Genomic DNA, 23,839 nt, shown 5'->3' with positions numbered 1-23,839 from the left:
TCTTGTACTTAAGTCGGCATTGTGCCTTTTGTATTTAATTACGATGAATTTCTGTGTTTCATCGTCAATAAGAAGGTCAGAGGGATACAGTAAACCTGAAGTGAAGCATCGGAATCTATAACTAGTGTTACAGGAATGGTTCAAAACATAGACAGTAAGAAGAGTCAGTTTTCTTGTACTTAAGTCGGCATTGTGCCTTTTGTATTTATTTCCGATGCAATTTCAGTGTTTCATCGTCAATAAGAAGGTCAGAGGGATACAGTGAACCTGAAGTGAAGCATCGGAATCTATAACTAGTGTCACAGGAATGGTTCTGAACATAGACAGTAAGAAGAGTCAGTTATCTTGTACTTAAGTCGGCATTGTGCCTTTTAAATTTAATTCCGATGCAATTTCTGTGTTTCATCGTCAATAAGAAGGTCAGAGGGATAGTGTAAACCTGCAGTGAAGCATCGGAATCTCTAACTAGTGTCACAGGAATGGTTCAGAACATAGACAGTAAGAAGAGTCAGTTATTCTGTACTTAAGTTGGCATTGCATCTTTTGTATTTAATTCCGATGCAATTTCTGTGTTTCATCGTCAATCAGAAGGTCAGAGGGATACAGTAAACCTGAAGTGAGGCATCGGAATCCATAACTAGCGTCACAGGAATGGTTCAAAACATAGACAGTAAGAAGAGTAAGTTTTCTTGTACTTAAGTCAGCATTGTGCGTTTTGTAATTAATTCCGATGCAATATCTGTGTTTCATCGTTGATAAGAAGGTCTGAGGGAAACAGTAAACCAGATGTGAAGCATCGGAATCTATAACTAGTGTCACAGGAACGGTTCAAAACATAGACAGTAAGAAGAGTCAGTTTTCTTGTACTTATGTCGGCATTGTGCCTATTCTATTTAATTCCGATGCAATTTCTATTTATCATCGTCAATAAGAAGGTCAGAGGGATACAGTAAACCTGAAGTGAAGCACTGGAATCTATAACTAGTGTCACAGGAGTGGTTCAAAACATAGACAGTAAGAAGACTCAGTTTTCTTGTACTTAAGTCGGTATTGTGCCTTTATATTTAGTTCCGATGCAATTTCTGTGTTTCATCGACATTAAGAATGTCAGAGGGATACCGTTAACATGCAGTGAAGCATTGGAATCTATAACTAGTGTCACAGGAATGGTTCAGAACATAGACAGTAAGAAGAGTCAGTTATCTTGTACTTAAGTCGGCATTGTACCTTTTGTATTTAATTCCGATGCAATTTCTGTGTTTCATCGTCAATAAGAAGATCAGAGGGATACAATAAAACTGAAGTGAAGCATCGGAATCTATAACTAGCGACACAGGAATGGTTCAAAACATAGACAGTAAGAAGAGTCAGTTTTCTTGTACTTAAGTCGGCATTGTGCCTTTTGTATTAAATTCCGATGCAATTTCTGTGTTTCATCGTCAATAAGAAGGTCAGAGGCATACAGTAAACCTGATGTGAAGCATCGGAATCTATAACTAGTGTCACAGAAATGGTACAAAAACATAGACAGTAAGAAGAGTCAGTTTTATTGTACTTAAGTCGGCATTGTGCCTTTTGTATTTAATTCCGATGCAATGTCAGTGTTTCATCGTCAATAAGAAGGTCAGAGGGATACAGTGAACCTGAAGTGAAGCATCGGAATCTATAACTAGTGTCACAGGAATGGTTCAAATCATAGACAGTAAGAAGAGTCAGTTTTCTTGTACTTAAGTCGGCATTGTTCCGTTTGTATTTAATCTGATGCAATTTCTGTGTTTCATCGTCAATAAGAAGGTCAGAGGCATACAGTAAACCTGAAGTGTAGCATCAGAATCTATAAATAGTGTCACAGGAATGGTTCAAACATAGACAGTAAGAAGAGTCAGTTTTCTCGTACTTAAGTCGGCATTGTGCCTTTTGTATTTAATTCCGATGCAATTTCTGTGTTTCATCGTCAATAAAAAGGTCAGAGGGATACAGTAAACCTGAAGTTAAGCATCGGAATCTATAACTAGTGTCACAGGAATGGTTCAAAACATAGACAGTAAGAAGAGTCAGTTTTCTTGTGCTTAAGACGGCATTGTGCCTTTTGTATTTAATTCCGATGCAATATCTGCGTTTCATCGTCGATAAGAAGGTCAGAGGGATACAGTAAACCTGAAGTGTATCATCGGAATCTATAACTAGTGTCACAGGAATGGTTCAGAACATACACAGTAAGAAGAGTCAGTTATCTTGTACTTAAGTCGGCATTGTACATTTGTATTTAATTCCGATGCAATTTCTGTGTTACATCGTCAATAAGAAGGTCAGAGGGATACAGTAAACCTGAAGTGAAGCATCGGAATCTATAACTAGCGTCACAGGAATGGTTCAAAACATAGACAGTAAGAAGAGGCAGTTTTCTTGTACTTAAGTCGGCATTGTGCCTTTTGTATTTAATTCCGATGCAATTTCTGTGTTTCATCGTCAATCAGAAGGTCAGAGGCATACAGTAAACCTGATGTGAAGCATCGGAATCTATAACTAGTGTCACAGAAATGGTACAAAACATAGACAGTAAGAAGAGTCAGTTTTCTTGTACTTAATTCGGCTTTGTGCCTTTTGTATTTAATTCCGATGCAATTTCAGTGTTTCATCGTCAATAAGAAGGTCAGAGGGATACAGTGAACCTGAAGTGAAGCATCGGAATCTATAACTAGTGTCACATGAATGGTTCTGAACATAGACAGTAAGAAGAGTCAGTTATCTTGTACTTATGTCGGCATTGTACCTTTTGTATTTAATTCCGATGCAATTTCTGTGTTTCATCGTTAATAAGAAGATCAGAGGGATACAATAAACCTGAAGTGAAGCATCGTAATCTATAAGTAGCGTCACAGTAATGGTTCAAAACACAGACAGTAAGAAGAGTCAGTTTTCTTGTACTTAACTCGGCATTGTGCCTTTTGTATTTAATTCCGATGCAATTTCTGTGTTTCATCGTCAATAAGAACGTCAGAGGCATACACTAAACCTGATGTGAAGCATCGGAATCTATAACTAGTGTCACAGAAATGGTACAGAACATAGACAGTAAGAAGGGTCAGTTTTCTTGTACTTAAGTCGGCATTGTGCCTTTTGTATTTAATTCCGATGCAATTTCAGTGTTTCATCGTCAATAAGAAGGTCAGAGGGATACAGTGAACCTGAAGTGAAGCATCGGAATCTATAACTAGTGTCACAGGAATGGTTCAAAACATAGACAGTAAGACGAGTCAGTTTTCTTGTACTTAAGTTGGCATTGTGCCTTTTATATTTAATTCCGATGCAATTTCTGTGTTTCATCGTCAACAAGAAGGTCAGAGGGATACAGTAAACCTGCAGTGAAGCATCGGAATATCTAACTAGTGTCACAGGAATGGTTCAGAACATAGACAGTGAGAAGAGTCAGTTATCTTGTACTTAAGTGGGCATTGTACCTTTTGTATTTAATTCCGATGCAATTTCTGTGTTTAATCGTCGATAAGAAGGTCAGAGGGATACAGTAAACCTGAAGTGAGGCATCGGAATCTATAACTAGCGTCACAGGAATGGTTCAAAACATAGACAGTAAGAAGAGTCAGTTATCTTGTACTTAATTCGGCATTGTACCTTTTGTATTTCATTCCGATGCAATTTCTGTGTTTCATCGTCAATAAGAAGGTCAGAGGGATACAGTAAACCTGAAGTGAAGCATCGGAATCTATAACTAGAGTCACAGGAATGGTTCAAAACATAGACAGTAAGAAGAGTCAGTTTTCTTGTACTTAAGTCAGCATTGTGCCTTTTGTATTTAATTCCGAGGCAATATCTGTGTTTCATCGTCGATAAGAAGGTCTGAGGGAAACAGTAAACCTGATGTGAAGCATCGGAATCTATAACTAGTGTCACAGGAACGGTTCAAAACATAGACAGTAAGAAGAGTCAGTTTTCTTGTACTTAAGTCGGCATTGTGCCTATTCTATTTAATTCCGATGCAATTTCTATTTATCATCGTCAATAAGATGGTCAGAGGCATACAGTAAACCTGAAGTGAAGCACTGGAATCTATAACTAGTGTCACAGGAATGGTTTAAAACATAGACAGTAAGAAGAGTCAGTTTTCTTGTACTTAAGTCGGCATTGTGCCTTTATATTTAGTTCCGATGCAATTTCTGTGTTTCATCGTCAATAAGAATGTCAGAGGGATACAGTTAACATGCAGTGAAGCATCGGAATCTATAACTAGTGTCACAGGAATGGTTCAGAACATAGACAGTAAGAAGAGTCAGTTATCTTGTACTTAAGTCGGCATTGTACTTTTGTATTTAATTCCGATGCAATATCTGTGTTTCATCGTCAATAAGAAGATCAGAGGGATACAATAAACCCGAAGTGAAGCATAGGAATCTATAACTAGCGTCACAGGAATGGTTCAAAACATAGACATTAAGAAGAGTCAGTTTACTTGTACTTAAGTCGGCATTGTGCCTTTTGTATTTAATTCCGATGCAATTTCTGTGTTTCATCGTCAATAAGAAGGACAGAGGCATACAGTAAACCTGATGTGAAGCATCGGAATCTATAACTAGTGTCACAGAAATGGTACAAAACATAGACAGTATGAAGAGTCAGTTTTCTTGTACTTAAGTCGGCATTGTGCCTTTTGTATTTAATTCCGATGCAATTTCAGTGTTTCATCGTCAATAAGAAGGTCAGAGGGATACAGTGAACCTGAAGTGAAGCATCGGAATATATAACTAGTGCCACAGGAATGGTTCAAAACATAGACAGTAAGAAGAGTCAGTTTTCTTGTACTTAAGTCGGCATTGTTCCGTTTGTATTTAATCTGATGCAATTTCTGTGTTTCATCGTCAATAAGAAGGTCAGAGGCATACAGTAAACCTGAAGTGAAGCATCGGAATCTATAAACAATGTCACAGGAATGGTTCAAAACATAGACATTAAGAAGAGTCAGTTTTCTCGTACTTAAGTCGGCATTGTGCCTTTTGTATTTAATTCCGATGCAATATCTGTGTTTCATCGTCGATAAGAAGGTCTGAGGGAAACAGTAAACCTGATGTGAAGCATCGGAATCTATAACTAGTGTCACAGGAACGGTTCAAAACATAGACAGTAAGAAGAGTCAGTTTTCTTGTACTTAAGTCGGCATTGTGCCTATTCTATTTAATTCCGATGCAATTTCTATTTATCATCGTCAATAAGAAGGTCAGAGGGATACAGTAAACCTGAAGTGAAGCACTGGAATCTATAACTAGTGTCACAGGAATGGTTTAAAACATAGACAGTAAGACGAGTCAGTTTTCTTGTACTTAAGTCGGCATTGTGCCTTTATATTTAGTTCCGATGCAATTTCTGTGTTTCATCGTCAATAAGAATGTCAGAGGGATACAGTTAACATGCAGTGAAGCATCGGAATCTATAACTAGTGTCACAGGAATGGTTCAGAACATAGACAGTAAGAAGAGTCAGTTATCTTGTACTTAAGTCGGCATTGTACTTTTGTATTTAATTCCGATGCAATTTCTGTGTTTCATCGTCAATAAGAAGATCAGAGGGATACAATAAACCTGAAGTGAAGCATCGGAATCTATAACTAGCGTCACAGGAATGGTTCTAAACATAGACATTAAGAAGAGTCAGTTTTCTTGTACTTAAGTCGGCATTGTGCCTTTTGTATTTAATTCCGATGCAATTTCTGTGTTTCATCGTCAATAAGAAGGTCAGAGGCATACAGTAAACCTGATGTGAAGCATCGGAATCTATAACTAGTGTCACTGAAATGGTACAAAACATAGACAGTAAGAAGAGTCAGTTTTCTTGTACTTAAGTCGGCATTGTGCCTTTTGTATTTAATTCCGATGCAATTTCAGTGTTTCATCGTCAATAAGAAGGTCAGAGGGATACAGTGAACCTGAAGTGAAGCATCGGAATATATAGCTAGTGCCACAGGAATGGTTCAAAACATACACAGTAAGAAGAGTCAGTTTTCTTGTACTTAAGTCGGCATTGTTCCGTTTGTATTTAATCTGATGCAATTTCTGTGTTTCATCGTCAATAAGAAGGTCAGAGGCATACAGTAAACCTGAAGTGAAGCATCGGAATCTATAAATAATGTCACAGGAATGGTTCAAAACATAGACATTAAGAAGAGTCAGTTTTCTCGTACTTAAGTCGGCATTGTGCCTTTTGTATTTAATTCCGATGCAATTTCTGTGTTTCATCGTCAATAAAAAGGTCAGAGGGATACAGTAAACCTGAAGTTAAGCATCGAAATCTATAACTAGTGTCACAGGAATAGTTCAAAACATAGACAGTAAGAAGAGTCAGTTTTCTTGTACTTAAGACGGCATTGTGCCTTTTGTATTTAATTCCGATGCAATATCTGTGTTTCATAGTCGATAAGAAGGTCAGAGGGATATAGTAAACCTGAAGTGAAGCATCGGAATCTATAACTAGTGTCACAGGAATGGTTCAGAACATACACAGTAAGAAGAGTCAGTTATCTTGTACTTAAGTCGGCATTGTACTTTTGTATTTAATTCCGATGCAATTTCTGTGTTTCATCGTCAATAAGAAGGTCAGAGGATACAGTAAACCTGAAGTGAAGCATCGGAATCTATAACTAGCGTCACAGGAATGGTTCAAAGCATAGACAGTAAGAAGAGTCAGTTTTCTTGTACTTAAGTCGGCATTGTGCCTTTTCTATTTAATTCCGATGCAATTTCTGTGTTTCGTCTTCAATAAGATGGTCAAGGTTATAGAGTAAACCTGAAGTGAAGCATCGGAATCTATAACTAGTCTCACAGGAATGGTTCAAAACATAGAGAGTGGGATGAGTTAGTCTTCATGAACTTAAGTCGGCATTGTGCCTTTTCTATTTAATTCCGATGCAATTTCTGTGTTTCATCGTCAATAAGAATGTCAGAGGGATACAGTAAACCTGAAGTGATGCATCGGAATCTATAACTAGTGTCACAGGAATGGTTCAAAACATAGACAGTAGGAAGAGTCAACCTTCTTGTACTTAAGTCGACATTGTGAGTTTTGTTTTTAATTCCGATGCAATTTCTGTGTTTCATCGTCAATAAGAAGGTCCAAGGGATACAGTAAACCTGAAGTGAAGCATCGGAATGTATAACTAGTGTCACAGGAATGGATCAAAACATACACAGCAAGAAGAGTCAGTCCTCTTTTACTTAAGTCGGCATTGTGCCTTTTGTATTTAATTCCGATGCAATATCTGTGTTTCATCGTCGATAAGAAGGTCTGAGGGAAACAGTAAACCTGATGTGAAGCATCGGAATCTATAACTAGTGTCACAGGAACGGTTCAAAACATAGACAGTAAGAAGAGTCAGTTTTCTTGTACTTAAGTCGGCATTGTGCCTATTCTATTTAATTCCGATGCAATTTCTATTTATCATCGTCAATAAGAAGGTCAGAGGGATACAGTAAACCTGAAGTGAAGCACTGGAATCTATAACTAGTGTCACAGGAATGGTTTAAAACATAGACAGTAAGACGAGTCAGTTTTCTTGTACTTAAGTCGGCATTGTGCCTTTATATCTAGTTCCGATGCAATTTCTGTGTTTCATCGTCAATAAGAATGTCAGAGGGATACAGTTAACATGCAGTGAAGCATCGGAATCTATAACTAGTGTCACAGGAATGGTTCAGAACATAGACAGTAAGAAGAGTCAGTTATCTTGTACTTAAGTCGGCATTGTACTTTTGTATTTAATTCCGATGCAATTTCTGTGTTTCATCGTCAATAAGAAGATCAGAGGGATACAATAAACCTGAAGTGAAGCATCGGAATCTATAACTAGCGTCACAGGAATGGTTCAACACATAGACATTAAGAAGAGTCAGTTTTCTTGTACTTAAGTCGGCATTGTGCCTTTTGTATTTAATTCCGATGCAATTTCTGTGTTTCATCGTCAATAAGAAGGTCAGAGGCATACAGTAAACCTGATGTGAAGCATCGGAATCTATAACTAGTGTCACAGAAATGGTACAAAACATAGACAGTAAGAAGAGTCAGTTTTCTTGTACTTAAGTCGGCATTGTGCCTTTTGTATTTAATTCCGATGCAATTTCAGTGTTTCATCGTCAATAAGAAGGTCAGAGGGATACAGTGAACCTGAAGTGAAGCATCGGAATATATAACTAGTGCCACAGGAATGGTTCAAAACATAGACAGTAAGAAGAGTCAGATTTCTTGTACTTAAGTCGGCATTGTTCCGTTTGTATTTAATCTGATGCAATTTCTGTGTTTCATCGTCAATAAGAAGGTCAGAGGCATACAGTAAACCTGAAGTGAAGCATCGGAATCTATAAATAATGTCACAGGAATGGTTCAAAACATAGACATTAAGAAGAGTCAGTATTCTCGTACTTAAGTCGGCATTGTGCCTTTTGTATTAAATTCCGATGCAATTTCTGTGTTTCATCGTCAATAAAATGGTCAGAGGGATACAGTAAACCTGAAGTTAAGCATCGAAATCTATAACTAGTGTCACAGGAATGGTTCAAAACATAGACAGTAAGAAGAGTCAGTTTTCTTGTACTTAAGACGGCATTGTGCCTTTTGTATTTAATTCCGATGCAATATCTGTGTTTCATAGTCGATAAGAAGGTCAGAGGGATATAGTAAACCTGAAGTGAAGCATCGGAATCTATAACTAGTGTCACAGGAATGGTTCAGAACATACACAGTAAGAAGAGTTAGTTATCTTGTACTTAAGTCGGCATTGTACTTTTGTATTTAATTCCGATGCAATTTCTGTGTTTCATCGTCAATAAGAAGGTCAGAGGATACAGTAAACCTGAAGTGAAGCATCGGAATCTATAACTAGCGTCACAGGAATGGTTCAAAGCATAGACAGTAAGAAGAGTCAGTTTTCTTGTACTTAAGTCGGCATTGTGCCTTTTCTATTTAATTCCGATGCAATTTCTGTGTTTCGTCGTCAATAAGATGTTCAAGGTTATAGAGTAAACCTGAAGTGAAGCATCGGAATCTATAACTAGTCTCACAGGAATGGTTCAAAACATAGAGAGTGGGATGAGTTAGTCTTCATGAACTTAAGTCGGCATTGTGCCTTTTCTATTTAATTCCGATGCAATTTCTGTGTTTCATCGTCAATAAGAATGTCAGAGGGATCCAGTAAACCTGAAGTAATGCATCGGAATCTATAACTAGTGTCACAGGAATGGTTCAAAACATAGACAGTAGGAAGAGTCAACCTTCTTGTACTTAAGTCGACATTGTGAGTTTTGTTTTTAATTCCGATGCAATTTCTGTGTTTCATCGTCAATAAGAAGGTCCAAGGGATACAGTAAACCTGAAGTGAAGCATCGGAATGTATAACTAGTGTCACAGGAATGGTTCAAAACATACACAGCAAGAAGAGTCAGTCCTCTTTTACTTAAGTCGGCATTGTGCCTTTTGTATTTAATTCCGATGCTATTTCTGTGTTTCATCGTCAAGAAGAAGGTCCAAGGGATACAGTAAACATATCGTGATGCATCGGAATCTAAAACTGGGTTCACAGGAAATGTTCAAATCATAGTCAGTAAGAAGAGTCAATCTTCTAGTACTTATGTCGGCATTGTGTCTTTTCTATTTAATTCCGATGCAAAATCTGTGTTTCGTCGTCAATAAGAACATCCAAAGGATACAGTAAACCTGAAGTGAAGCATCGGAATCTAAAACCGGTCTCACAGGAAAAGTTCAAAACATAGAGAGTAAGAAGAGCCAGTCATCTTGTATTTGAGTCGGCAGTGTGCCTTTTGTCTTTAATTCCGATGTAATTTCTGTGTTTCATCGTCAATAAGAAGGTCAGAGGGATACAGTAAACCTGAAGTGAAGCATCGGAATCTATAACTAGTGTCAGAGGAATGGTTCAAAGCTTAGGGAGTAAGAAGAGTCAATCTTCTTGTACTTAAGTCGGCATTGTGCCTTTTATATTTAATTCCGATTCAATTTCTGTGTTCCGTCGTCAATAAGAAGGTCCAGGGGATACAGTAAACCAGAAGTAAAGCATCGGAATCTATTACTACTGTCATAGGAATGGTTCAAATTATAGACAGTAAGAAGAGTCAGTCTTTTTGTATTTCAGTCGGCATTGTGCCTTTTGTATTTAAATCCAATGCAATTTCTGTGTTTCATCGTCAATAAGAGGGTCAGAGGGATACAGTAAACCTGAAGTGAAGCATCGGAATCTCTAACTAGAGTCACAGGAATGGTTCAAAACGTAGACAGTAGGAAGAGTCAGTCTTCTTGTATTTAGGTCGGCATTGTGCTTTTTCTACTTATTTCCGATGCAATTTCTGTGTTTCGTCGTCAATACGAAGGTCCGAGGGATACAGTAAACCTGAAGTGAAGCATCGGAATCTACAACTAGTGTCACAGGAATGGTTGAAAACGTACACAGCAAGATGAGTCAGTCTTCTTGTACTTAAGTCGGCATTGTGCCTTTTGTATGTAATTCCGATGCAATTTCTGTGCTTCATCGTCAACAAGAAGGTCCAAGGGATACAGTAAACCTGGGGTGATGCATCGGAAATTGATAACTAGTGTCACAGGAATGGTTCAAAACATAGACAGTAGGTAGAGTCAGTCTTCTTGTACTTAAGTCGGCATTGTGCCTTTTGCATTTAATTCCGATGCATTTTCTGTCTTTCATCGTCAATAACAAGGTCCAAGGGATACAGTAAACCTGAAGTGAAGCATCGGAATCTATAACTAGTGTCACAGGAATGGTTCAAATTATAGACAGTAAGAAGGGTCAGTCTTCTTGTAGTTAAGTCGGCTTTGTGCCTTTTCTGTTTAATTCCAATGCAATTTCTGTGTTTCATCGTCAATAAGAATGTCAGAGGGATGCTGTAAACCTCACGTGAAGCATCGGAGTCTATAACCAGTGTCACAGGAATGGTTCGAAACATAGACAGTAAGAAGAGTCAGTTTTATTGTACTTAAGTCGGCATCGTGCCTTTTCTATTTAATTCCAATGCAATTTCTTTGTTTCGACGTCAATAAGACGGTCCATGGGATACAATAAACCTGAAGTGAAGCATCGGAATCTAAAACCGGTCTTACAGGAAAGTTTCAAAACACAGGCAGTAAGAAGAGCCAGTCTTCTTGTACTTGAATCGGCATTGTTCCTTTTGTATTTAATTGCGATGCAAATTCTGTGTTTCATCGTCAATAAGAAGGTCCAAGGGACACAGCAAACCTGAAGTGAAGCATCGGAATCTATAACTAGTTTCAAGAATGGTTCAAAACATACACAGCAAGAAGAGTCAGTCTTATTGTACATAAGTCGGCATTGTGCCCTTTGTATTTAATTCCGATGCTATTTCTGTGTTTCATCGTCAAGAAGAAGGTCCAAGGGATACAGTAAACATATCGTGATGCATCGGAATCTAAAACTGGTCTCATAGGAAATGTTCAAATCATAGTCAGTAAGAAGAGTCAATCTTCTTGTACTTATGTCGGCATTGTGCCTTTTCTATTTAATTCCGATGCCAAATCTGTGTTTCGTCGTCAATAAGAAGGTCCAAAGGATACAGTAAACCTGAAGTGAAGCATCGGAATCTAAAACCGGTCTCACAGGAAAGGTTCAAATCATAGAGAGTAAGAAGAGCCAGTCATCTTGTATTTGAGTCAGCAGTGTGCCTTTTGTATTTAATTCCGATGCAATTTCTGTGTTTCATCGTCAATAAGAAGGTCAGAGGGATACAGTAAACCTGAAGTGAAGCATCGGAATCTATAACTAGTGTCAAGAGGAATGGTTAAAACATAGACAGTAGGAAGGGTCAATCTGCTTGTACTTAAGTCGGCATTGTTCCTTTTGTATTTAATCCTGATTCAATTTCTGTGTTTCGTCGTCAATGAGAAGGTCCAGGGGATACAGTAAACCTGAAGTGAAGCATCGGAATCTATATCTAGTGTCACAGGAATGTTTCAAAGCATAAACACAGAAGTGTCAGTCTTCTTGTACTTAAGTCGGCATTGTGTCTTTTCTATTTAATACCGATGCAATTTCTGTGTTTCGTCGGCAATAAGAAGGGCCAAGGGATACAGTAAACCTGAAGTGAAGCATCGGAATCTATAACTAGTGTCACAGGAATGGTTCAAAACATAGACAGTAGCAAGAGTCAGTCTTCTTGTACTTAAGTCGGCATTGTGACTTTTTTATTTAATTCCGATGCAATTTCTGTGTTTCATCGTCAATAAGAAGGTCAGAGGGATACAGTAAACCTGAAGTGAGGCCTCCGAATCTATAACTAGAGTCACAGGAATGGTTCAAAACATAGACAGTAGGAAGAGTCAGTCTTCTTGTATTTAAGTCGGCATAGTGCCTTATCTATTTAATTCCGATGCAATTTCTGTGTTTCGTCGTCAATACGAAGGTCAGATTGATACAGTAAACCTGAAGTGAAGCATCGGAATCTATAACTAGTGTCACAGGAATGGTTGAAAACATACACAGCAAGAAGAGTCAGTCTTCTTGTACTTAAATCGACATTGGGCCTTTTGTATTTAATTTTGATGCAATTTCTGTGTTTCATCGTCATTAACAAGGTCCAAGGGATACAGTAAACCTGAAGTGATGCATCGGAATCTATAACTAGTGTCACAGGAATGGTTTAAAACATAGACAGTAGCAAGAGTCAGTCTTCTTGTACTTAAGTCGGAATTGTGCCTTTTGTATTTAATTCCGATGCAATTTCTGTGTTTCATCGGCAATAAAAAGGTCCAAGGGATACAGTAAACATATAGTGAAGCATTGGAATCTAAAACTAGTCTCACAGGTAATGTTCAAATCATAGTCAGTAAGAAGAGTCGGTCTTCTTATACTTAAGTCGGCATTGTGCCATTTGTATTTAATTCCGATGCAATTTATGTGTTTCATCGTCAATAAGAAGGTCCAAGGGATACAGTAAACATATAGTGAAGCATCGGAATCTAAAACTGGTCTCACAGGAAATGTTCACATCATAGTCAGTAAGAAGAGTCAGTCTTCTTGTACTTAAGTCGGCACTGTGCCGTTTGTATTTAATTCCGTTGCAATTTCTGTGTTTCATCGTCAGCAAGAATGTCAGAGGGATACGGTAGACCTGAAGTGAAGCATCGGTATCTATAACTAGAGTCACAGGAATGGTTCAAAACATAGACAGTAAGAAGAGTCAGTCTTCTAGTACTTAAGTCGGCATTGTGCCTTTTCTATTTACTTCCGATGCAATTTCTGTGGTTCATCGTCAATAAGAAGGACCAAGTGATACATTATAAATATAGTGAAGCATCGGAATCTAAAACTGGTCTCACAGGAAATGTTCAAATCATAGTCAGTAAGAAGAGTCAGTCTTCTTATACTTATGTCGGCATTGTGCCTTTTCTACTTAATTCCGATGAAGTTTCTGTGTTTCGTCGACAATAAGAAGGTTCACGGGATACAGTAAACCTGAAGTGAAGCTTCGGAATCTAAATCTGGTCTCACAGGAAATGTTCACAACATAGTCAGTAAGAAGAGTCAGTCTTCTTGTACTTAAGTCGGCATTGTGCATTTTGTATTTAAGTCCGATGCAATTTCTGTTTCATCGTCAATAACAAGGTCCAAGGGATACAGTAAACCTGAGGTGAAGCATCGGAAACTATAACTAGTGTCACAGGAATGGTTCAAAACATTGACAGTAAGAAGAGTCAGTCTTCTTGCACTTAAGTCGGCATTGTGCCTTTTGTAGTTAATTCCGATGCAATTTCTGTGTTTCATCGTCGATAAGAAGGTCCAAGGGATACAGGAAACCTGAAGTGAAGCATCGAAATCTATAACTAGTGTCACAGGAATGGTTCAAACATAGACAGTAACATGAGTCAGTCTTCTTGTACTTAATTCTACATTGTGCCTTTTGTATTTAATTCCGATGCAATTACAGTGTTTCATCGTCAATAAGAAGGTCAGAGGGATACAGTAAATTTGAAGTGAAGCATCGGAATCTATAACTATTGTTCCAGCAATTTTACAAAACATAGACTGTAAGAAGAGTCAGTCTTCTTGTACTTAATACGGCATTGTGTCTTTTCTTTTTAATTCCGATGCAATTTCTGTGTTTCATCGGCAATAAGAATGTCAGAGGGATACAGTAAACCTGAAGTGAAGCATCGGAATCTATAACTAGTGTCACAGGAACGGTTCAAAACATAGACACCAGGAAGAGTCAGTCTTCTTGTACTTAAGTCGGCATTGTGCCTTTTTTATTCATTTCCGACGCAATTTATGTGTTTCGTCGTCAATAAGAAGGTCCAGAGGATACACTAACCCTGAAGTGAAGCATCGGAATCTATAACTAGTGTCACAGAAAAGGTTCAAAACATGGACAGTAAGAAGAGTCTGTCTTCTTGTACTGAAGTCGACATTGTGCCTTTTGTATTCAATTCCGATTCAATTTCTGTGTTTCATCGTCAATAAGAAGGTCAGAGGGATACAGGAAACCTGAAGTGAAGCATCGGAATCTATAACTAGTGTTACAGGGATGGTTCAAAACATAGCCTGTAAGAAGAGTCGGCCTTCTTGTACTTCAGTCGGCATTGTGCCTTTTCTATTTAATTCCTATGCAATTTCTGTGTTTCATCGACAATAAGAATGTCAGAGGGATACAGTAAACCTGAAGTGAAGCATCGGAATCTATAACTAGTGTCTCAGGAACGGTTCAAAACATAGACACTAGGAAGAGTCAGACTTCTTGTACTTAAGTCGGCATTGTGCCTTTTCTATTTAATTCCGATGCAATTTCTGTGTTTCATCGTCAATAAGAAGGTCCAAGGGATACAGTAAACATATAGTGAGGCATCGGAATCTAAGACTGGTCTCACAGGAAATTTTCACAACATAGTCAGTAAGAAGAGTCAGTCTTCTTGTACTTAAGTCGGCATTGTGCATTATGTATTTCATTCCGATGCAATTTCTCTGTTTCATCATCAATAAGATGGTCAGAGGGATACAGCAAACCTGAAGTGAAGCATCGGAATCTATAACTAGTGTCACAGGGATGGTTCAAATCATAGACAGTAGGAAGAGTCAGTCTTCTTGCACTTAAGTCGGCATTGTGCCTATGTATTTAATACCGAAGCAATTTCTGTGTTTCATCGTCAATAAGAAGGTCAGAGGAAAACAGTAAACCTAAAATGAAGTATCGGAATCTATAACTAGTGTCACAGGAATCGTTCAAAACATAGACAGTAAGAAGAGTCAGTCTTCTCGTACTTAAGTCGGCATTGTGCCTTTTGTATTTAATTACGATGCAATTTCTGTGTTTCATCGTCAATAAGAAGGTCAGAGGGATACAGTAAACGTGAAGTGTAGCATCGGAACCTATAACTATAGTCGCAGGAATGGTTAAAACATGGACAGTAGGAAGAGTCAGTCTTCTTGTACTTAAGTCGGCATTGTGATTTTTGTATTTAATTCCGATGCAGTTTCTGTGTTTCATCGTTAATATGAAGGTCCAAGGGATAAAGTAAACATATAGTGAAGCTTCGGAATCTAAATCTGGTTTCACAGGAAATGTTAACAACATAGTCAGTAAGAAGAGTCAGTCTTCTTGTACTTAAGTCGGCATTGTGCATTATGCATTTAAGTCCGAAGCAATTTCTGTGTTTCATCGTCAATAACAAGGTCCAAGGGATACAGTAAACCTAAGGTGAAGCATCGGAAACTATAACTAGTGTCACAGGAATGGTTCAAAACATAGACAGTAAGAAGAGTCAGTCTTCTTGTACTTAAGTCGGCATTGTGCTTTTTGTAGTTAATTCCAATGCAATTTCTGTGTTTCATCGTCGATAAGAAGGTGCAAGGGATACAGGAAACCTGAAGTGAAGCATCGGAATCTATAACTAGTGTCACAGGAATGGTTCAAACATAGACAGTAACATGAGTCAGTCTTCTTGTACTTTAATCGGCATTGTGCCTTTTGTATTTAATTACGATGCAATTACTGTGTTTCATCGTCAATAAGAAGGTCAGAGGGATACAGTTAATTTGAAGTGAAGCATCGGAATCTATAACTATTGTTACAGCAATTTTACAAAACATAGACTGTAAGAAGAGTCAGTCTTCTTGTACTTGATACGGCATTGTGCCTTTTCTTTTTAATTCCGATGCAATTTCTGTGTTTCATCGACAATAAGAATGTCAGAGGGATACCGTAAACCTAAAGTGAAGCATCGGAATCTATAACTAGTGTCACAGGATCGGTTCAAAACATAGACACCAGGAAGAGTCAGTCTTCTTGTACTTAAGTCGGCATAGTGCCTTTTTTATTTAATTCCGATGCAATTTATGTGTTTCGTCGTCAATAAGGAGGTCCAGAGGATACACTGAACCTGAAGTGAAGCATCGGAATCTATAACTAGTGTCACAGAAATGGTTCAAAACATGGACAGTAAGAAGAGTCTGTCTTCTTGTACTTAAGTCGACATTGTGCCTTTTGTATTTAATTCCGTTGCAATTTCTGTGTTTCATCGTCAATAAGAAGGTCAGAGGGATACAGGAAACCTGAAGTGAAGCATCGGAATCTATAACTAGTGTTACAGGGATGGTTCAAAACATAGACTGTAAGAAGAGTCGGTCTTCTTGTACTTAAGTCCGCATTGTGCCTTTTCTATTTAATTCCGATGCGATCTCTGTGTTTCATCGACAATATGAATGTCATAGGGATACAGTAAACCTGAAGTGAAGCATCGGAATCTACAACCAGTGTCACAGGAATGGTTCAAAACATAGACACAAGGAAGAGTCAGACTTCTTGTACTTAATTCGGCATTGTGCCTTTGGTATTTAATTCCGATGCAATTTCTGTGTTTCATCGTCAATAAGAAGGTCCTAGGGATACAGTAAACATATAGTGAAGCATCGGAATCTAAAACTGTCTCACAGGAAATTTTCACAACATAGTCAGTAAGAAGAGTCAGTCTTCTTGTACTTAAGTCGGCATTGTGCATTATGTATTTCATTCCGATGCAATTTCTGTGTTTCATCATCAATAAGAAGGTCAGAGGGATACAACAAACCTGAAGTGAAGCATCGGAATCCATAACTAGTGTCACAGGAATGGTTCAAAGCATAGACAGTAAGAAGAGTTAGTCTTCTTGTACTTAAGTCGGCATTGTGCCTTTTGTATTTAATTCCGATACGATTACTGTGTTTTATCGTCAATAAGAATTTCAGAGGGATACAGTAAATTTGAAGTGAAGCATCGAAATCTATAACTATTGTTACAGCAATTTTACAAAACATAGACTGTAAGAAGAGTCAGTCTTCTTGTACTTAATATGGCATTGTGGCTTTTCTTTTTAATTCCGATGCAATTTCTGTGTTTCATCGACAATAAGAATATCAGAGGGCTACAGTAAACCTGAAGTGAAGCATCGGAATCTATAACTAGTGTCACAGGAGCGGTTCAAAGCATAGACACCAGGAAGAGTCAGTCTTCTTGTACTTAAGTGGGCATTGTGCCTTTTTTATTTAATTTCGATGCAATTTCTGTGTTTCGTCGTCAATAAGAAGGTCAGAGGGATACAGGAAACCTGAATTGATGCAACGGAATCTATAACTAGTGTTACAGGGATGGTTCAAAACATAGACTGTGAGAAGAGTCAGTCTTCTTGTACTTAAGTCGGCATTGTGCCTTTTCTATTTCTACATCTACATCTACATCTATACTCCGCGAGCCACCTTACGGTGTGTGGCGGAGGGTACTTATTGTACCACAATCTGATCCCCCCTTCCCTGTTCCATTCACGAATTGTGCGTGGAAAGAACGACTGCTTGTAAGTCTCCGTATTTGCTCTAATTTCTCGGATCTTTTCGTTGTGATCATTACGCGAGATATATGTGGGCGGTAGTAATATGTTGCCCATCTCTTCCCGGAATGTGCTCTCTCGTAATTTCGATAATAAACCTCTCCGTATTGCGTAACGCCTTTCTTGAAGTGTCCGCCACTGGAGCTTGTTCAGCATCTCCGTAACGCTCTCGCGCTGACTAAATGTCCCCATGACGAATCGCGCTGCTTTTCGCTGGATCATGTCTATCTCTCCTATTAATCCAACCTGGTAAGGGTCCCATACTGCTGAGCAATACTCAAGAATCGGACGAACAAGCGTTTTGTAAGCTACTTCTTTCGTCGATGAGTCACATTTTCTTAGAATTCTTCCTATGAATCTCAACCTGGCGCCTGCTTTTCCCACTATTTGTTTTATGTGATTATTCCACTTCAGATCGCTCCGGATAGTAACTCCTAAGTATTTTACGGTCGTTACCGCTTCCAATGATTTACCACCTATGGCATAATCGTACTGGAATGGATTTCTGCCCCTATGTATGCGCATTATATTACATTTATCTACGTTTAGGGAAAGCTGCCAGCTGTCGCACCATGCATTAATCCTCTGCAGGTCCTCCTGGAGTACGTACGAGTCTTCTGATGTTGCTACTTTCTTGTAGACAACCGTGTCATCTGCAAATAGCCTCACGGAGCTACCGATGTTGTCAACTAAGTCATTTATGTATATTGTAAACAATAAAGGTCCTATCACGCTTCCCTGCGGTACTCCCGAAATTACCTCTACATCTGCAGATTTTGAACCGTTAAGAATGACATGTTGTGTTCTTTCTTCTAGGAAATCCTGAATCCAATCACAAACCTAGTCCGATATTCCGTAAGCTCGTATTTTTTTCTCTAAACGTAAGTGCGGAACCGTATCAAATGCCTTCCTGAAGTCCAGGAATACGGCATCAATCTGCTCGCCAGTGTCTACGGCACTGTGGATTTCTTGGGCAAATGGGGCGAGCTGAGTTTCACATGATCTCTGTTTGCGGAATCCATGTTGGTTATGATGAAGGAGATTTGAATTATCTAAGAACGTCATAATACGAGAACACAAAACATGTTCCATTATTCTACAACAGATTGACGTAAGCGAAATAGGCCTATAATTATTCGCATCTGATTTATGACCGTTCTTGAAAATGGGAACGACCTGCGCTTTCTTCCAGTCGCTAGGTACTTTACGTTCTTCCAGCGATCTACGATAAAATGCTGATAGAAAGGGGGCAAGTTCTTTAGCATAATCACTGTAGAATCTTAAGGGTATCTCGTCTGGTCCGGATGCTTTTCCGCTACTAAGTGATAGCAGTTGTTTTTCAATTCCGATATCGTTTATTTCAATATTTTCCATTTTGGCGTCCGTGCGACGGCTGAAGTCAGGGACCGTGTTACGATTTTCCGCAGTGAAACAGTTTCGGAACACTGAATTCAGTATTTCTGCCTTTCTTCGGTCGTCCTCTGTTTCGGTTCCATCGTGGTCAACGAGTGACTGAATAGGGGATTTAGATCCGCTTACCGATTTTACATATGACCAAAACTTTTTAGGGTTCTTGTTTAGATTGTTTGCCAATGTTTTATGTTAGAATTCGTTGAATGCTTCTCTCATTGCTCTCTTTACGCTCTTTTTCGCTTCGTTCAGCTTTTCCTTATCAGCTATGATTCGACTACTCTTAAACCTATGATGAAGCTTTCTTTGTTTCCGTAGTACCTTTCGTACATGATTGTTATACCACGGTGGATCTTTCCCCTCGCTTTGGACCTTAGTCGGTACGAACTTATCTAAGGCGTACTGGACGATGTTTCTGAATTTTTTCCATTTTTGTTCCACATCCTCTTCCTCAGAAATGAACGTTTGATGGTGGTCACTCAGATATTCTGCGATTTGTGCCCTATCACTCTTGTTAAGCAAATATATTTTCCTTCCTTTCTTGGCATTTCTTATTACACTTGTAGTCATTGATGCAACCACTGACTTATGATCACTGATACCCTCTTCTACATTCACGGAGTCGAAAAGTTCCGGTCTATTTGTTGCTATGAGGTCTAAAACGTTAGCTTCACGAGTTGGTTCTCTAACTATCTGCTCGAAGTAATTCTCGGACAAGGCAGTCAGGATAATGTCACAAGAGTCTCTGTCCCTGGCTCCAGTTCTGATTGTGTGACTATCCCATTCTATACCTGGTAGATTGAAGTCTCCCCCTATTACAATAGTATGATCACGAAACTTCTTCACGACGTTCTGCAGGTTCTCTCTGAGGCGCTCAACTACTACGGTTGCTGATGCAGGTGGTCTATAGAAGCATCCGACTATCATATCTGACCCACCTTTGATACTTAACTTAACCCAGATTATTTCACATTCGCATTCGCTAATAACTTCACTGGATATTATTGAATTCTTTACTGCTATAAATACTCCTCCACCATTGGCGTTTATCCTATCCTTGCGGTATATATTCCATTCTGTGCCTAGGATTTCGTTACTGTTCACTTCCGGTTTTAACCAACTTTCCGTTCCTAATACTATATGCGCACTATTTCCTTCAATAAGAGATACTAATTCAGGAACCTTGCCCTGGATACTCCTGCAGTTTACCAATATTACGTTAACTTTTCCTGTTTTTGGTCTCTGAGGACGGACATTCTTTATCAACGATGATAATGTCCTCTCTTGTAAGCCGTCAGGTATTTTATCGTTTCGCCCAAGGGGGGGTCCCTCTAACCTAAAAAACCCCCGTGTGCACGCCACACGTACTCTGCTACCCTAGTAGCTGCTTCCGGTGTGTAGTGCACGCCTGACCTGTCTAGGGGGGCCCTACAGTTCTCCACCCAATAACGGAGGTCGATGAATTTGCAACCATTATAGTCGCAGAGTCGTCTGAGCCTCTGGTTTAGACCCTCCACACGGCTCCAAACCAGAGGACCGCGATCGACTCTGGGCACTATGCTGCAGATATTAAGCTCAGCTTGCACTCCGCGTGCGATGCTGGTTGTCTTCACCAAATCAGCCAGCCGCCGGAAGGAACCAAGGATGGCCTCAGAACCCAAGCGGCAGGCGTCATTCGTTCCGACATGTGCTACTATCTGCAGCCGGTCACACCCAGTGCGTTCAATAGCTGCCGGAAGGGCCTCCTCCACATTACGGACGAGACCCCCCGGCAAGCACACCGAGTGCACACTGGCATTCTTCCCCGACCTACCCGCTATTTTCCTGAGGGGCTCCATAACCCGCCTAACGTTGGAGCTCCCTATAACTAATAGGCCCGCCCTCTGTGACTGTCAGGACCTTGCCGGAGAATCGGCCACTGGCCCAACAGGCGAGGCACCCTGTGGTGGCTCGGAAACGATGTCATCACCACTAGGAAGCACCCCGTACCTGTTGGAAAGGGGTAAGGCAGCTGCCACGCGGCCAGATCCCACCTTCGCCTTTCGGCCAGGCACGCGCGAGCCCACCACTGTCCGCCATTCACCCTGGAGTGATGGCTGACCGGTAAGATGCTCACTGCCGGAAGACGCAGCGACATCAGGGGTTCCATGTGATTCCAAGGCCACCGAAGTAGGCATAGGTCTCACCACAGTTGCCCCAACGCCACTACGAGCCGACGCCTGCGCCTCGAGCTCGAAGAGCCTAACAGACAAAGCCTCCACCTGCCCCCGAAGAGTGGCCAATTCTCCTTGCGTCCGCTCACAACAACCACAGTCCCTACACATGACTATGTTTACCCTACTCTATACGGTGACAAATTCCCAAGATAATCTTCTGATGAGCTACTCTGATAATCAAGAAACACTCACTGAAATACGAGACGCGAAAACTACGCTAGGTTTTCCCAGAAAAACTATTTAAAAGCTAAGCGCAGCAAATAAGTACAAAAACGCTTTATACAAACAGTACTCGCTGCTGCTGGTGCTGTCGCTCTGGTTGTCACAAGACAACTGCTGATTCAGGTGACTAGTGGCTAACGGCCGCGAAACAAACAAAAGACGGTTTTAGGGCGCTTTCTGTTCTAAACGATCAAGAAAACGCTAAGAAATCTAACACGAAAACTACGTAAAGTTTTATCAAGAACTGTTAGTTACTATGCAGAGCAGATAAACACAAATAGAACCCCTTCCTTAGTGGAAGGTCGTAAACAAAATGCAAAATAAACGCTTTATACAAACAGTACTCGCTGCTGCTGGTGCTGTCGCTCTGGTTGTCACAAGACAACTGCTGATTCGGGTGACTATTTAATTCCGATGCAATTTCTGTGTTTCATCGACAATAAGAATGTCAGAGGGATACAGTAAACCTGAAGTGCAGCACCGGAATATACAACTAGTGTCACAGGAACGGTTCAAACATAGACACTAGGAAGAGTCAGACTTCTAGTACTTAATTCGGCATTGTGCCTTTTGTATTTAATTTCGATGCATATTCTGTGTTTCATCATCAATAAGAAGGTCCAAGGGATACAGTAAATATATAGTGAAGCATCGGAATCTAAAACTGGTCTCACAGGAAATTTTCACAACATAGTCAGTAAGAAGAGTCAGTCTTCTTGTACTTAAGTCGGCATTGTGCGTTTTGTATTTAATTCCGATGCAATTTCTGTGTTTCATCATCAATAACAAGGTCAGAGGGATACAGTAAACCTGAAGTGAAGCATCGGAATCTATAACTAGTGTCACAGGAATGGTTCAAATCATAGACATTAGGAAGAGTCAGTCTTCTTTTACTTAAGTCGGCATTGAGCCTTTTCTATTTAATTCCTATGCAATTTCTGTGTTTCGTCGACAATAAGAATGTCCAAGGCATACAGTAAACCTAAAATAAAGTATCGGAATCCATAACTAGTGTCACAGGAATTGTTCAAAACATAGACAGTAAGAAGAGTCAGTCTTCTTGGACTTAAGTCGGCATTGTGCCTCTTGTATTTAATTCCGATGCAATTTCTGTGTTTCATCGTCGATAAGTAGGTCCAAGGGATACAGTAAACCTGAAGTGAAGCATCGGAATTTATTACTAGTGTCACAGGAATGGTTCTAAACATAGACAGTAAGAAGAGTCAGTCTTCATGTACTTAAGTCGCATTGTGCCTTTTGTATTTCATTCCGATGCAATTTCTGTGTTTCATCGTCAATAAGAAGGTCCAATGGATACAATAAACATATAGTGAAGCATCGGAATCTAAAACTGGTCTCACAGGAAATGTTCACATCATAGTCAGAAAGAAGGGTCAGTCTTCTTGTACTTAAGTCCGCATTGTGCCTTTTGTATTTAATTCCGATGTAATTTCTGTGTTTCATCGTCAATAAGAAGGTCAGAGCGATTCAGTAAACCTGAAGTGAAGCATCGGAATCTATAACTAGTGTCACAGGAATTGTTCAAAGCATAGACAGTAAGAAGAGTCAGCCTTCTTCTATTTAAGTCGGCATTGTGCCTTTTGTATTTAATTCAGATGCAATTTCTATATTTCATCGTCAATAAGAAGGTCCAACTCATACAGAAAACCTGAAGTGAAACATCGGAAACAATAACTAGTGTCACCGGAATCGTTCAAATCATAGACAGTAAGAAAGTCAGTCTTCTTGTACTTATGTCGGCATTGTACCTTTTGTATTTAACTCCGATGCAATTTCTGTGATTTATCGGCAATATGAAGGTCCAAGGGATACAGTAAACATATAGTGAAGCATCGGAATCTAAAACTGGTCTCACAGGAAATGTTCAAATCATTGTCAGTAAGAAGAGTCAGTCTTCTTATACTTAAGTCGGTTTTGTGCCATTTGTATTTAATTACGATGCAATTTCTGTGTTTCATCGTCAATAAGAAGGTCCAAGGGATACAGTAAACATATACTGAAGCATCGGAATGTAAAACTTGTCTCACAGGAAATGTTCACAACATAGTCAGTAAGAAGAGTCAGTCTTCTTGTACTTAAGT

Source organism: Schistocerca serialis, chromosome 10 (assembly GCF_023864345.2).
Source record: "Schistocerca serialis cubense isolate TAMUIC-IGC-003099 chromosome 10, iqSchSeri2.2, whole genome shotgun sequence".
In the NCBI taxonomy this organism is placed as follows: domain Eukaryota; kingdom Metazoa; phylum Arthropoda; class Insecta; order Orthoptera; family Acrididae; genus Schistocerca; species Schistocerca serialis.
Note: the sequence above shows the minus strand (reverse complement) of the source record.